General features: G+C 44.5%; 1 protein-coding gene across 3 annotated transcripts in view; it reads left to right on the forward strand.

Annotated features, from left to right (window-relative positions):
• The first annotated feature begins 842 nt into the window (after positions 1-842).
• Positions 843-16,818, forward strand: part of LOC143785873 (uncharacterized) — a 52,889-nt gene continuing 36,913 nt past the window's right edge. For 2 of the 3 annotated variants that reach the window (XM_077275009.1, XM_077275011.1), the window contains exon 1: positions 843-3,197. The gene's annotated coding sequence lies outside the window, so the exon portion shown is untranslated. Of the gene's footprint in view, positions 3,729-16,818 lie in introns of all 3 variants that reach the window. The other variant, XM_077275010.1, reaches the window with a different exon arrangement.

Raw genomic sequence — 16,818 nt, forward strand, 5'->3', positions numbered from 1 at the left:
AATAGATGACAAGAAAACATATTGTAAGTATATACTTGATGTGCAATACAATAAATATAGGCATAGTTACCAGGAGGATGAACCCGGGGACCCACCACACCCGACGCGCGTTTCGCACGGAAATGCTTCGTCCAGGGGTGGTTGGGTCCTGGCCAGATAGGGGTTTTATGTCGGTCATGACCAATGGCAACATAGGGGATAATCAAAATTAAGAAGCCGGCACATGAGATGAGGACGGTACGCCGTATGTAAAAAGCAAAACCGGAAACAGAAACCGGAAGTGAAAGGCCGGAGTAAACTGAAAGAACGCGCAAGCGCAAAGGTGTAAAGACAACAGTTACTACAGCACTAGTGTTTGACACAGCCGAAGGTGTCAAAACACAAAACAGGCAAACGATTACGTATCCTATTACCATTACAGCCCATTAGAGGCATGACACAGTCGATAAATACAAGTGTACAGAGCCCGAAATAACGGTAACGTACTGACAGAATACAATGCGCGCATGCACAGGCGTGACTACGAAGCCAAGAATGAAAGTAACGATGTGCTTTAACAGCGCATGCTCGCTAAAAGGCACGGAAGTAAGTAGCTGCTTTGTAAGTAGCGCATGCGCAGATTGGAAAAATCCATTGTTACTACCACGGAAGCGTAAGTAAATGCAAAGAGCCGGAGCCCAATGCAAACAGATCTTTATAGAACCTCGGTATCTGCAATGAATAAAGGAAGAACTAAAAGCGCTATCCAGCGCTGAATTAAATAATTTCTCACTTATATATATATATCTATTCTATGTGTACACATTTATTCTACCTATTCTATTCTGTCAGTGTGATTTTACTGTACACCGCACTGAATTGCCGGCTTTTCTATAGAACACCTGCGATTTTCTACGGCCGTAACATACCGTATAATACGGATCCATAAAATACGGCAGATAGGATCTGACCCATAGAGAATCATTGGGCCATGTGCAATGCGTATTTTCTGGACGTATTTTCTGCGCTCATACGTCCGTAAAACTCGCTAGTGTGACGCCGGCCTTACAGTACACAGGTGGCTTTTGGATCCTCAGTCTCGAGAATGGTGGAGGTCCCAGCAGCGAGACCCCCAGCAATCATACAACTATAACCTCTCCTGAGGACAGGTGAAACCTAGCGGATTTGGAAAATGTGTGTCTAAAAAAGTATCACATGACCTTAAAAAGTGCAAAGTGTGAATATACCCAAGAATTACAGAGAATAGGTACTGATCTGCCAAAATCAGAGCACAGGTTCACATCTTGCTTTTATCTTATGTTTGGTTTGTATTTTCCTGACTTCTGTGCCTATCAGGTCCACAGGTTACAACATACTTTTAGCGATGCCGCTCTAGAAACATTGATCGATCTGTATTCCCCACGGCCGCACCTCATTTTCAGTTATCGCCCCTCCACGCACCCTAGATGTTCTCAGATACCAGAGCTCTAATGATGGGACAACCCAATATCACATACAGAAAAGCATTCAGCGAGGTCGGACAGGACTCCCCTATTTTTGTGTGATTTCTGAGAAGTTGCCAAAATTAACAATTCCACTTTTCAAGAAAAGATGATTCACGAAAAAAAAAGTGTCCAGCTCATGAAACATTGTGACGCCTTTCTCAATGTATTCACGAGTAGAAAATATTATGCGTTTACATCTCACCTCACAAATGCTCCGTTAGATCCATGGGAAGTGCTCAGATGAAAATTCTGGTTTTGAAGGAATCGATAAATCTACAGAATAAAAAGAGACATCAAGTAAGAATTATTTTTAAATACTTGCAAATCACACAACTTCTTAAATCTCAGGGCGGTCTGCAGATAAATGCAAGGACTTTATAAAAGTAAACTGCAGAGTTAGCAGCTGCACGGAAATCATACAGCTGCTGTCAGAAACGGCCAGAATCCCCATAGAGAAGACAGAGATGACTTATTACCATCTCTGCCTTCCTCGTCACTGCACAGACAGCACTAAACAAGTATAGGAAGCAGAAACAGCGCCTCCTCCTCCGGACCCCAGAGATCATACGATGGCCGGACCCCGGAGCTGTGTGGTGTTAGCAGTCCCAGATTAGCGCTACAAGTGCAGGCCGCAGGCTGAATGTCCCCTGTAACCAACCCTAATGTGCCAGCCCCAGTTACAGGGGAAATCACCAATTACATGAAATGTATAAATATTGAATTGTCCACCCCACAAAGGGCTTTTATGACCATATTGGGGTACAATGTAGGAAATAACTGAAAAATGATAATGTCTGTAATGTGCTGTGGAATTAAAGGCGCGATATCAGCAAGTAAAATAAATAATGAAAAAATAAGGAAAAAAAATACTAACAAAATAATAAAAAAAGAAAGGCCAATCTGTATCGCTGTTTCTAGCCCCGCCGAGCCCCCCGTCCTCCAACTATTCAATGTACAAAAATAATTGCTACCTAACAGGAACTCGATTCTGAATATATGATAGGGCTCCCATGTGTGGGAAACAATAAATACGTGAAAAAGATGCGTGAAAAACAAGCCAGATATTTCCTCTTTTTGTTTTTACACTTTCCCTCAATAGCAAAGAAAAAAATACATGAAAAAGATAAGAATATAAAAATGACAAAAAAATAGATTAAAATAAGGATCGAACAAGGAGTCATGAAATAAAGAGGCAAAAATTATTTGGATGCTGAAACGAGAAAACATTTTAGAGCTATTAAAAAAAAGCATTTAAGAAAAAAAAAATAAAGTGTCTGGTCGCGATATGGTTAATGATTTTTGATTCTCGAGTATCACTGATTCTATAAAGAAAGTTATCACTCTGCAACCAAGCTTTATTAGCGCTCCCTAACCAGAATCAGCGAGAGCCAATGGGATCGCAGAACGTCATTCTCAGTAGTATCCCTCCGCTACACAATATAGTCCCTCTCAATGCAAATCGCTTTACTGCAACGGTTTCACGTACGAATAACGGAGATGGCGACGATTATTATCAGCGATCTGGGTTATTATTGCATTGTGAACGATTAGATTGGAAGGTTTTATCTGGGATGTAGAGAAGAACTCGTCACTCGCGCATTGGCTTTTGGGATGTGTGCTGTGCGGTTGACGGCGGAAGGTTCCAGTGTCCGTAGCCGTGTGTCTGGTGCTGGGGCGGAATGCCGGGCCTGTAGTTATGCGGTGATCGCCACGGTGAGATTTATGACTGGCGCCTTCTGGGGGTGACGGGGATTTTATGTTTCTCGTCCCCATATGATGTGATAACGCTGAGCGGGCGGGCGTGAGGCCGGAGCTCTCCCCGGGGCTGCAGCACCATCCTGCCCGGCTGTACAGGGGACGTGCTGGGGCCGGTGCCCGGGCCTCCTGGCCGGATCTCCCCCCACACCGCGCTGCTCCCACTAGATGGCGCCTGTGTTCCTCATAGTGTGAAGGAGGAAATGCTGCAGTAATAAGCGCCATAAGCGGGGTCTGGAGGCCTCTCCTCACAGCTGTGGGCGGAGATTAGCAGCGATTTGTTCTGTTTCTATTGATGTTTCCAGTTGTCACCGTCTGTTCTGTGCCCCATACACTGCGGCCATCTGCTAGTAATGTATTCTCCATGTGGGGGGCTGGAGACTGATTATAGGGGTATTCCCAGCTCCGAGATCCTGCCCCAATATGGAATATCAGAATATCCCTGCAACAAAGCTAATCAGAAGAACTATACTGCATTTCTAATTGGAGGTATTTGCTAATACTATTATTATTACACCTACTATGTATTGGGATAGGGCCTTTTAGGCTAAGTTCACACTAGCGTTGTGCGCCGCTGCGTCGGCGACGCAACGCACGCAAAAACGCGTCAAAACGCACGCAAAAACACTGCGTTTTGCGACGCATGCGTCGGTTTTTGCCGAAAATCGGACGCAAGAAAAATGCAACTTGTTGCGTTTTCTTGGTCCGACGCTTGCGTCAAAAAAGACGCAAGTGTTGCACAACGCAATACAAAAAAACGCATGCGTCCCCCATGTTAAGTATAGGGGGCGCATGACGCATGCGTCGCCGCTGCGTCGCCGACGCAAACCCGACGCACATTAGCTTAACGCTAATGTGAACGTAGCCTTATAGAGAACCTGTCCTTAGATTCCTGCTGCCTGAACCACAAGAAGCATAAGTATGGCTGTATGACTGCCGCCAGGTAAATTTTACTCTAAAATGCTGCTGCGTTTCTGACAAAATCTAGTTTGACTCCACCACACTTCAGATGACTGACAGGTCTCTTCCTATGTACGCACGAGAGAGCCATAAAAATAAAAAATCATATTTTTTCACAAAAATGATCTTTTCGCCCCCATTTGTTTATTTTCCCAAGGGTAAGAAAAGAAATTAGACCACAAAAGTTGTTGTGCAATTTGTCCTGAGTACGACGATACCCCATATGTGGGGGTAAACCACTGTTTGGGCGCATAGCAGAGCTCGGAAGAGAAGGAGCGCTATTTTACTTTTCAATGCAAAATTGACTGGAATTAAGATGCCATGTTGCGTTTGGAGAGCCCCTGATGTGCCTAAACATTAAAAACCCCCACAAGTGACACCATTTTGGAAAGTAGACCCCCTAAGGAACTTATCTAGATGTGTTTTGAGAGCTTTGAACCCCCCAAGTGTTTCACTACAGTTTATAACGCAGAGGCGTGAAAATAAAAATTCCTCTTTTTTTTTTACAGAAATGATATTTTAGCCCCCAGCTTTGTATTTTTACAAGGGTAACATAATAAATTGGACCCCAAAAGTTCTTGTCCAATTTGTTCTGAGTACGCTCATACCCCATATGTGGGGGGGAACCATTGTTTGGGCGCATGACAGAGCTCGGAAGGGAAGGAGCGCCATTTGGAATGCAGACTTAAATGGATTGGTCTGCAGGCGTCACGTTGCATTTGCAGAGCCCCTGATGTACCCAAACAGTAGAAACCCCCCACAAGTGACCCCAAGTTGGAAACTAGACCCCCAAGGAACTTATCTAGATGTGTTGAGAACTTTGTACCCCCAAGTGTTTCACTACAGTTTATAACGCAGAGCCGTGAAAATAAAAATTATTATTTTTACCCTTCAACACGACAGCACCCCACATGAGAGAGAGGGATCCGCCCCATAGGAACAGGAAACCTACAGAATAAAAGGAGGCGGTCCCCTCTCCTCCTCAGTTTAGGTTTCCTGTTCCTACAGGGACCCGGCAGATGAAGAGGATCCCTGGGCCATGCACCCGCCTGCGCCGGTGTCTGAGGGAACGGCAGGGGCTGCGGTTCCAGAAGCGGGGGAGCCCCTGCTTGCAGCCTCCCCCCTCGTCTGGCCAAACATCCACGGTCCGGGTCCGGTCACCGTGGGTCCGCATGGTTAGTGAGAGCGGCGTGTCTAACCCGGAAGTCGCTGGAGCACTTCTGGGTTGGTCCGGGGAGGCAGGAGAATGGGCGGCAGTTTTAAAAATGCAGCGCTAGCGTTGGGCCGGTGTGTGTAAGATGGCTTCACCGGCCGACGATGCGCACCTGCCCGCAGTGCAACAGCGTTCTCCCAGCAAGGAGAGAAGCGCTAGGAGCAGCACAAAGAGTGGTCGACTTCCAGAGAAGGGATCTACCACCAAACGAAATCCGCCTCCAGAAACGGTACCTGTCAACTTCACTGGGTGAGTTTTTGAAAGAGTCTCTTCCTATATGCTGATATATGTTCCTCCTGTATCCCTTCCTCTAGAGTAAGAAAAGGACACACAAGTCCAAGCACAAGGAATGTGCTTTATGTACGCAGCCCCTCCCGGATGATTACGCTAAAAAACTATGTTCGGAGTGTATCATGCAAACCTTACGGGAAGAAAATATAATGACTCCATCAGATGTCAGAGCCATAATCCGGGAAGAAATGCAGGGTTTGGCGCAGACAAGTAGCATCAGTACCCGTTGTTAAGTCCTTTTCAGTCCCTGGCTTACTAGAAGTAGGCATCCGAGTGAATGACACGCAACACAAAAGATTGTGTGATCATAACAGGGAAAGCTCAGGAGCCCGTCTGACTCACCGGGTGCTCACCCCTCCTTTATACAGAAAAGAGTTATACATTTTAAGACATGCGCACAAGCGCTCATATTCTCTTACAAAGCTTATCTATACTGTGAAATTTACGACCTCTAGTATGTAGGTACAAGGTTACATCAGTCGAGAAGGAATGCGTCCATAAAAAAGAAATGTCAACTTTGCTCTAGTTTCTTCTGATAAGAAGTCAGATGTCTCAGGACAAAGACACAATGGATTCTTTCAGTCTAATCTCTACAATTCCCCCCTTTGACATATTCCTTTTTTATTTATTACCAAAGGGCCAAAGACAAAGCCTTTATTTTTGGTATTACACATGTACACGCTTGTATTCAATAAGAGAATCACATCTAGTATTAATTCTTCTATCGCAAATTATTTTCTTCTTTAGCAGTATACTAAAATATAAAAACAAAAATTAGTACAGTAATATTAATTAGAATCACTAGAGGATAACATAAGAGAAGAAAAAAAAACTTTATACTCTTGCATCTATTACACAAAGTTTATCTGTGCATACTGAGATACCCTTGAGCACAATCTGGAATAGTACGTATATGACTACTATAATTATAACTATATGTATTATGCTCTGCATAATCCCAGCAACCCACCCACCGATTCCTCTGAACCAGTTGGCTGGGTTGAGAAAAGAGAAAGTATCAGACCACCAGCTATCCTTATTCTGGTCATTATCTTTGTCATACTGATCTCTGAGTCGTTGTACGAATCTATTGTTCAAAGGGGCTAGAGATTTTAGTCTATCCCATGCCTCCGTTGAGATTAACATTATTAACATCAATATCATGAGTTTTGTACTGCTTTTTTGCAGTGGCTTGCATGTATCCATGATGCCTTTCCTTCTAGCTTGACTGATGTAGGTGTTGTCAACAGGACTTGGAAGGGTCCGTCAAATCTTGGTTCAAGAGCCTTTCTGGTGTGTCTTTTTACATAGACTTGATCACCTGGTTCCAACTTGTGACTTCCTTCAGTGTTGTCAGGATCTGGAAGAGAAGCAAAAACTTGTGCATGCACCTTAGTTAATTGTTTCTGGAGGTTTTGCACATAAGAAGTCAATGACTCAATATTTAATACAAGTTGCTGTGGAAAATAACATCCTAAATTGGCAGTCCTGCCAAACAAAATTTCATATGGAGACAGTTTAGTCTTACCCCTTGGGGTATTGCGTATTGAGTAAAGGGCCAGTGGAAGGCATTCTGTCCAAGGCTTTCCTGTTTCAGCCATGGCTTTCTGTATTTTTAATTTTAAAGTTCCATTCATGCGTTCCACCTTTCCAGAACTTTGAGGATGATACGGAGTGTGTAACTGACTTTCAACACCCAACATTTTCAGTACATTTTGAAATATTTCTCCAGTGAAATGAGTACCCCTATCTGACTCGATCACTTCAGGGAGACCGTAACGGGGTATCAGTTCGGCAACTAGCTTTACAGCAGTGTTTTTAGCTGAAGCCTTCCGAACTGGATAGGCCTCTGGCCACCCTGAGAACATGTCCACACACACCAACACATACTCATACCCATTACTTTTTGGCAGCTGGATAAAGTCTATTTGTAATCGCTGAAACGGATAGAGAGGTCGGACGTGGTGCTTCATAGGGGTCTTTGTTGTCTGTCCGGGATTATGTGCCAGGCATATAACGCATGCAGCACAATAGTCTCTTGCGTAGTTGCCAAAACCTGGAGCCAACCAGACTTGCTTTGCCAGTAGTGTCATTGCATTTGCAGACACATGAGTAGGGTGGTGTAGTCCACCAACTACAATCGGGTACCAGGCTCTAGGTAGACATATTAGTCCATCTTTCTTCCAAATTCCTGCTTGTTCTTCTGCCCCTTCCTTTTTCCACCTGTCCCTCTCCTCTTCTCCTGCATCTTCCTGTGCTTGTCTCAGTCTATCTTCAGTATTTTCTGTGGGGTTTACAGTATGAACCTGCTGTAAGGGTTTGACTGCTGCTGCTTTGGCTGCTTTGTCAGCCCTATCATTTCCCCTAGATTCCCTAGTGTCGAGTCTCACATGTGCAGCTACCTTAATTACTGCTACTTCTTTTGTTTCTTGTGCAGCCTCTAAGATCTGTTTGATCAGAGAAGCATGTTTTACAGGTTGTCCAGACGCTGTCATGTAACCTCTAGCTCTCCAGATTACTCCAAAATCAAACACAATACCATGTGCATACCTAGAATCAGTGTATATATTAGCTGTCTGATTCTCAGCTATTTTTAGCGCTTCAATCAATGCTGTTAGTTCTGCTTCTTGTGCAGACTGTTTCGGTGGAAGTGGTTCTGCTTTGAGAGTTTCAGATTCTGACACAACTGCATACCCTGTATGGAAATTACCTGTGTCATCTGCAAACCTACTACCATCTATAAACAGCTCTAAATCTGGATTTTGAAGTGGTGTTTCGGATACATTGGGTAAGCCTACCGTTTCTTGTAAAATGAGCTCTGTACAATCATGTGTGTCTGTAGGGAAAAAATTTGCGTGTGGATCAGTGTCCTTATTCCCCCCTTCAGACTCGAGAGGTAGCAGTGTAGCTAAATTGAGAGTCTGAAGCCTTGCAAATGTGATAGTAGAGGGGAGCAGCAAAGAACACTGTAGCCGCAAATGTCTGGCCATGGAAATGTGTTTCGGTTGGACCTGGTTTAATATCCCATAAACATCATGCGTAGTTTGAACTGTGAGTGGATGCTCTAGGACAATTTCTGATGCTTTGTCCAACAATAGCGAGACAGCAACAACTACACGTACACAGGTTGGCGCTGCTTTAGCTACTGGATCTAACCTTGCTGAAAGATATGCAATTGGTCTTTGTTTCCCTGCATGCTTCTGGGTAAGAACTCCTGTAGCATGGGAATCAACTTCTGCAGCCATAAGCTGAAATGGTTTTGTGTAGTCTGGTAGCCCTAACGCTGGAGCTGAAACAAGGGCATCTTTTAATTGTTGGAACGAAATCTGACCTTCTTTTGTCAACAAATAAGGTTCACTTTTTACACAGTCATACAGTGGTTGCATTGGTTGACTGGCATGTATAATCCATTGTCTACAATGAGACACTATTCCTAAAAATGCTCGTAGCTGTTTATGATTTCTAGGCTCATTCATCTGTCTTATTGCTTCAGTTCTTTGAGGTGTAAGATGCTTTTTACCTTGAGAAATGCAATGACCTAGAAAGACCACTTTGATCTGACAAACTTGTAGCTTTTGTCTATTCACTTTACACCCTTCTTTTCCTAGAAAACATAGTAAACTCACAGTGGACCTTTCTGCAGTTTCTAGATCTGGGCAGCAAAGTAGTAGGTCATCCACATACTGCAAAATTACTACCTGTGGTTCGGGTTCAAACCTCTGAAGGACTGTTTGTAGGGCATTTGAATAAAGAGTAGGGGAGTGTATCATTCCCTGTGGAAGGCGTGTCCACGCCAACTGTTTGCCCTTAAATGTAAATGCAAACAAATGCCAACTATCTTGGTGTAAAGGAACCGAGAAAAATGCATTTGAAAGATCTATTACAGTAAACACTTGAGAACTGGCTGGTATCTGTGATAGTAACGTATGAGGATTGGGTACAACTGGGGTGATTGGATCTAGAACTTTGTTTATTTCTCTTAGATCATGTACCATACGATATTTGGGCATAGAACCCTTATCAAGAGTTCTCTTCTTGACTGGATACAGAGGAGTGTTAGCAGGTGATTGTATCTCTACCAAAACTCCTTTCTCTCTATATCCCTCTATCTGTTTTGTAATTGCTAATTCCTGCTGGGCACTCACAGGGTATTGTCTGAGCTGTGGGAGAACAGCTCCTGATTGCACAGATAATTTTACAGGAGAAATATGCAATAATCCCACATCAGTGTCACCCTGTGCCCACAGTGTTTCTGGGACCGTTGACAGATCTAGATCTGTGGTGTACTCTTTTTCTTCAGTATAATCCTCAAAAGCCTGAATTCTGACATATTGTTCTAATGATTCTGCATCATCAGGGATAGTCAGCATAACTGTGCCATCTTCCCTAAATTTGATGTTAGCTTCTAATTTCTTTAGTACATCAGTTCCTAACAGACATGTTGGGGCACCTCTGGCATACAAAAATCTGGATGCAAAACATTTAGGTCCTAATGAGACCTCTAGGGGCACAGTATATGGCAGTGTTCGAATTACCCCATCATAACCCTCAGCAAAAGTTGTTTGTTCTGAAATATCTTCCGGATTCGGAAGAAAATCTTGATTCAAAATTGAGGAAGTTGCACCTGTATCTATCAAAAATGGAATCTCTCTCCCCCCCACATTCACCTGTATCTAGCTGGTAGGGAAGTTTGTAACACATCGAGTCAATCTGAATCTGGTATGGGACCATCTATGATGGTAGATTTCTGCTGGTTGTCCGTTTGGGGAGGGTTATTTCTGGGAACAAATTTGCCTGACTTTATATCTGCCAACTTTTTCCTGCACTCTCTTTGGAAATGACCTGGCTTTTTACAGTAGTGGCAAGGAAAATTGTGTCTCACTCTTCCTCCTGTATTAGCTTGTGCTATTCTAACAGGCTTACGATTCTCTCTCATATCCATGGCTATTCCTAAACATCGTTGTTTCACAATATTTGGTTGTTCAATTGTTCTCCAATCTGGAGTAGAGGATTTAAATTTTTCTCTGATTTTCGGATCTAGCCCCTCTATTAATTGTTTTGTAAAAAGTCTCCTTACTAAAGCATCAGTCAAATCCAATCCTTCATCCCTAAAGTTATTTTCTAGTTCTTGACTATATTCTTCAATACTTTGCCCAAATTTCTGCATAATCACACCTGTTGACCCCCTTTCCCTCTGTTTTCCTCCTTCTGTTCTTCCAGATGGTACAAATGATTGGGCTTTTGGATCTAGGTAAGGTGGTGGGATTATATCACAACTTTTTCCCTTTCCCATGATCCATTTGGAAGTGTCTGGATCATACTTCCAATTCTCCTCTTTAGCTGTTTTTGAGACCTCTATCATACAGTGTATGATTTCTTCCCACCCATTGTCTTTGATAATTCCTCCTCTTTCTTTACTCAGTCTTTCCCATTCTGTACTGAACATAAGTGCTTCTGAAATTCCCAATTTTTCTCTCACTCTTCTAATCTGACTTCTGACTATCTTTCCACATCTTTCCTGTATGATATCTGCTGCTTCCACTTGTCCTAAGACAGTTTTGATCTGTTTATTTCTCATTTTAGCTATTTCTACCCCAGGTGACGTTTGGACAATCACTGTGGTGATGTCTCGTTGCCTTCTCTCCTAGGGAGCTAAAATATCCTTTCAATATTTGCTATTTCTACCCCAGGTGACGTTTGGACAACCACTTCCTCTGTTGGTGGCGTCTCGTTGCCTTCTCTCCTAGGGAGCTAAAATATTGAAGAGCTCGTCTGCTCCGTTTCTTCTAATATGCAGGACGTACTTAAGTGCTATTATGCACACAAACCCAGCAACACCATACAGATCACAAAACTTTCTGTGTCAGTTAGCATACTTGTCCCAGGCTCATGAAAACCGCGTCCTGGGCTCATTCTATCACACCTTATCCAGGGAATGTAGAAACAAGTTCTATAGGAGAGTCAAGCATGGGCGGAGGTCTCCCAGAAGGACGCAACCACATGACCCAGTTAGGCTGACTTCACCAATAACCTTGTTCTAACAATCGTGGCTTATTGTTCTACGTACTTCTATTCTTCTTTCACAACATGTCACAACCTTCACACTGTTCACACACTGTTCACACACTGCTCACACACTGCCAGGGACTAGACTCATAAATCTATACAATATGGTAACCCGAGTTTTATAGGTATCTACTCACTACTAGACTAACCCAGCATGACACGGCTCGTAGAGATCTTTCGGATAATACAGGGCAGATAAAAGAGAACTAATAATGTCTCTTACCTGGCCAGGTATTTCAGTTCATTTGCCGTCCATTATCCCAGATCTCCGTTGTCCGTATCCGCAGGTGAATCTTGAGCAAATACTCTCGTCTCGGGTCCCTGTTCGGGCGCCAAGAAATGTTAAGTCCTTTTCAGTCCCTGGCTTACTAGAAGTAGGCATCCGAGTGAATGACACGCAACACAAAAGATTGTGTGATCATAACAGGGAAAGCTCAGGAGCCCGTCTGACTCACCGGGTGCTCACCCCTCCTTTATACAGAAAAGAGTTATACATTTTAAGACATGCGCACAAGCGCTCATATTCTCTTACAAAGCTTATCTATACTGTGAAATTTACGACCTCTAGTATGTAGGTACAAGGTTACATCAGTCGAGAAGGAATGCGTCCATAAAAAAGAAATGTCAACTTTGCTCTAGTTTCTTCTGATAAGAAGTCAGATGTCTCAGGACAAAGACACAATGGATTCTTTCAGTCTAATCTCTACACCGTCAGCTTAGCAGGTCCCGATCTCCAGTTAGTTCAGAGTCTGAGGATGTACGTATATCCTCAGGCGAAGCGGGATCTCAGCCGAGCTCATCCGAATCTGAAGGGGGGCTTTGTCTTCCCAACAGCAGTGTGGACAACTTAATAAAATCTGTCAGGAGCACGATGGGGTGCTCAGATGAAAAAGAAAAGAAATCGGCTCAGGACATAATGTTCGTGGGGTTAGGACAGAGGAAACGTAGATCCTTCCCCGTCATACAAACCATTAAGGAAATCATTAAAAAGGAGTGGGATAAGCAAAACAGAGGTTTCCTACCATCATCCTCTAAAAGACGCTATCCCTTCAGCGTCGAGGAGCTGAATTCCTGGTCAAAGGTGCCGAAGGTTGATGCCGCTGTAGCCTCCACAACCAAGCAGTCGGTCCTACCAGTGGAGGATTCAGGGGTCTTGACAGACCCGCTGGACCGTAAAGCAGAAGCTGTACTGAAAAGGTCGTGGGAAGCCAACACGGGGGCGTTCAGGCCCACCATATCTAGTACCTGCACTGCAAGGTCACTACTAGTGTGGATGGAGCAACTGGAGGAACAGATTAGAGGTAGAACTTCGAGAGAGTCAATCCTGCCGAAATTCCCTCTAATTAAAGAAGCAGTGGCATTCCTGGCTGATGCCTCCGTGGATTCGCTACGTCTTGCAGCCAGGTCAGCGGGCCTAGTGAACACAGCCCGGCGAGCATTCTGGCTAAAAAACTGGAAAGGGGACGCACAGGCCAAAGCAAAACTTTGTGCGATCCCCTGCCAGGGTGAGTTCCTTTTTGGAAAAACACCGGATGAACTCCTGAATAAAGCAGGAGAAAGGAAGAAAGGCTTCCCTAACCAGTATCTTCCATCTTACAGGAGAGCCTTCAGAAGACGCCCCTTTACCAGGAACAAGCCGTTCGAACAAAGGGAGCGATGGGAGTCGAAGGACCCGAAGCAAAAAGGTGCCTTTTTTAGCGGGTCCCATAATCCGAAGCGCAAATACCGCTAACCAGGAAGTGGGCGGCAGATTAAAATTCTTCCATCCCAAATGGGAACAAATAACATCTAGCCAGTGGATTCTGGACATTGTGCAATACGGCCTAAAATTGGAATTTGACCGAATCCCTTGGGATTCCTTTATAGTAACATCACCAAAAGGTCAAGACCAACAAAGGGCTCTGGAATCAGAGATTCTATCTCTTCTATCTAAAAAAGTCCTGATAGAAGTTCCCCAGGATCAAGAAGGGAAGGGGTTCTATTCCCCTTTATTCTTGATCAATAAGCCAGATGGTTCATTTAGAACAATCATAAATCTCAAAAGATTAAAGGGAACCTGTCACCCCGTTTTTTCGGTATGAGATAAAAATACCGTTAAATAGGGCCTGAGCTGTGCATTACAATAGTGTAGTTTGTGTACCCTGATTCCCCACCTATGCTGTTGAAATACGTTACCGAAGTAGCCGTTTTCGCCTGTCAATCAGGCTGGTCAGGTCAAAAGGGTGTGGTGTCCTCCCCCAGATCTTGCGTAGTGTTCCGTTGGTGGCGTAGTGGTGTGCGCATGTCCAACGTCCCGAATCCTCTGCCAGGGGTGTGTAAACAACAGCGACGTCCGTTATTCCATTGGTGGTCGGTGGGCGCGGCCATCTTGCTTTGGCCGCAGAAGCGGCGCTCTGCTGGCCGCGCTTCAGGAAAATGGCCGCGGGATGCCACGCGTGCGCAGATGGCTATCGCGGCGGCCATTTTCCTGAAGCTGAGATGCGAATTCTGCTTCAGGAAAATGGCCGCCGCGATAGCCATCTGCGCACGCGCGGCATCCCGCGGCCATTTTCCTGAAGCGCGGCCAGCAGAGCGCCGCTTCTGCGGCCAAAGCAAGATGGCCGCGCCCACCGACCACCAATGGAATAACGGACGTCGCTGTTGTTTACACACCCCTGGCAGAGGATTCGGGACGTTGGACATGCGCACACCACTACGCCACCAACGGAACACTACGCAAGATCTGGGGGAGGACACCACACCCTTTTGACCTGACCAGCCTGATTGACAGGCGAAAACGGCTACTTCGGTAACGTATTTCAACAGCATAGGTGGGGAATCAGGGTACACAAACTACACTATTGTAATGCACAGCTCAGGCCCTATTTAACGGTATTTTTATCTCATACCGAAAAAACGGGGTGACAGGTTCCCTTTAAATTCCTTCCTGCGTAATCATACCTTCAAAATGGAATCCATTAGTTCTACCATAAAACTCTTATTTCCTAGGTGTGTCTTGGCTGGAATAGACTTAAAAGATGCCTATTATCATCTTCCCATACATGCCGAACATCAGCAGTACCTAAGGGTAGCAGTCACCCTGGAAGGACAGGTTCGTCACTTTCAGTATGTAGCAATGCCATTTGGGCTTTCTATGGCTCCCCGCATCTTCACTAAGGTGATATTAGAAGTGATGGCTCATCTACGCCAATGAGCTACCTTGATAATACCCTACCTAGATGACTTTCTAGTAGTAGGAAACTCTATACTTGAGTGTAAAACTCGTTTATCTAATACGATCTCGTCCCTACAGGAGTTAGGTTGGATCGTCAACTTCGACAAATCCCGGCTGAATCCAGAAACCGTTCAGACATTTCTAGGAATCCAGCTAGACTCCGTAAGTCAGAGATGCTTCCTTCCTCAGTCAAAAAGACTGACTATACAATCAAGGGTATCAGACGCAATACGCAACCCCTACACGACACTAAGAAAAGCCAGGTCCTTACTGGGGTCATTATCATCATGTATCCCTGCTGTACCATAGGCACAATTTCATACTCGTCAATTGCAGTATGAAGTATTGTCGGCTCAGGGAAAAGACAGATATCTAGAAAGTAGAATAACTCTTTCCAAAGATGTCTTAGAATCACTATCCTGGTGGCTAGACATGGACCACCTCTCAGGGGGTGTGCCATGGATGATAGACCCATCTAAAATAATTACCACCGACGCCAGCCCTATTGGGTGGGGAGCACATATGGAAGACAGTCTGGCCCAAGATACTTGGGACCAGGCAGAATTGACGTGTTCCTCCAATTGGAAGGAGTTAAAAGCGGTAGAATATGCCTTAAAACATTTTCTCCCGCAGATTCAAGGAGCAAATGTAAGAATTTACTCGGACAATTCCACCACAGTGGCATATGTGAACCGTCAGGGTGGTACAAGGTCAGGAAGTCTAATGACCATAGCTGCAGACATCTTTCAGCTGGCAGAGACTCATCTAACATCCCTAACAGCCCTGCACATCAGAGGTGTAGAGAACATCAGGGCAGACTACCTCAGCCGAAACGAGTTACGTCAAGGGGAATGGACCTTAAACAAATCCATATTCAGAATGATAACAGAATCATGGGGGATACCACAAATCGACCTATTTGCCACAAGAGACAACCGGCAAGTAAAAAGGTTCGCTTCCCTGAACACCATGGATCACCCAGATATGTTGGACTCTCGCCACCATCCTTGGAGGTTCAGACTGGCATACGCCTTTCCTCCGATGTCTCTGATTCCTCTAGTGATCAGAAAGATCAGGAGGGAACAAGCAAGAGTAATCCTCATTGCACCATTCTGGCTGAAAAGACCATGGTTCTCTTGTCTCCAGACCATGTGCCTATGCGATCCATGGATTCTCCCATCAGACAAGGAGCTGCTGTCCCAATGCCCCTTTTTCCACCCGCAAGTGAAAGGTCTTCACTTGACGGCGTGGAATTTGAGAGGCAACTATTAAGTTCAAGAGGGTTCTCAGCAGAACTAGTAAACACCCTCTTATTGAGCAGAAAAAGATCTACCACCCTAATATATAGTAGGGTATGGAATAAATTTTTAGACTTTTACACGGTACCGTTCACTAAGCAAGTTCCAGTCACACCTATTCTAGAGTTCTTGCAAAAAGGCCGAGAGTTAGGGTTATCTGTAAATACCTTAAGAGTTCAGGTCTCGGCATTAGGAGCCCTATATGGATGCAATATAGCAGCTAATAGGTGGATCTCCAGATTCATAAAATCTTGTGAACGTAGTAAACCGGTCCATATTCCCTGTCTACCTCCATGGGATTTAAATCTAGTACTAGAGGCCTTAACCAGCTCCCCATTTGAGCCACTAGATTCAATACCTGTAAAAGTCCTGACATATAAAGTAGCCCTCTTGGTAGCCCTAACCTCAGCTAGACGGGTTAGCGACATCCAGGCCCTATCAGTAGACCCACCCTTCTTACTGATATTTCATGATCGGATAGTCCTAAAACCAGACCCCTCATACCTCCCTAAGGTAGCGTCCACCTACCACAGGTCA

Source organism: Ranitomeya variabilis, chromosome 7 (assembly GCF_051348905.1).
Source record: "Ranitomeya variabilis isolate aRanVar5 chromosome 7, aRanVar5.hap1, whole genome shotgun sequence".
NCBI lineage: Eukaryota > Metazoa > Chordata > Amphibia > Anura > Dendrobatidae > Ranitomeya > Ranitomeya variabilis.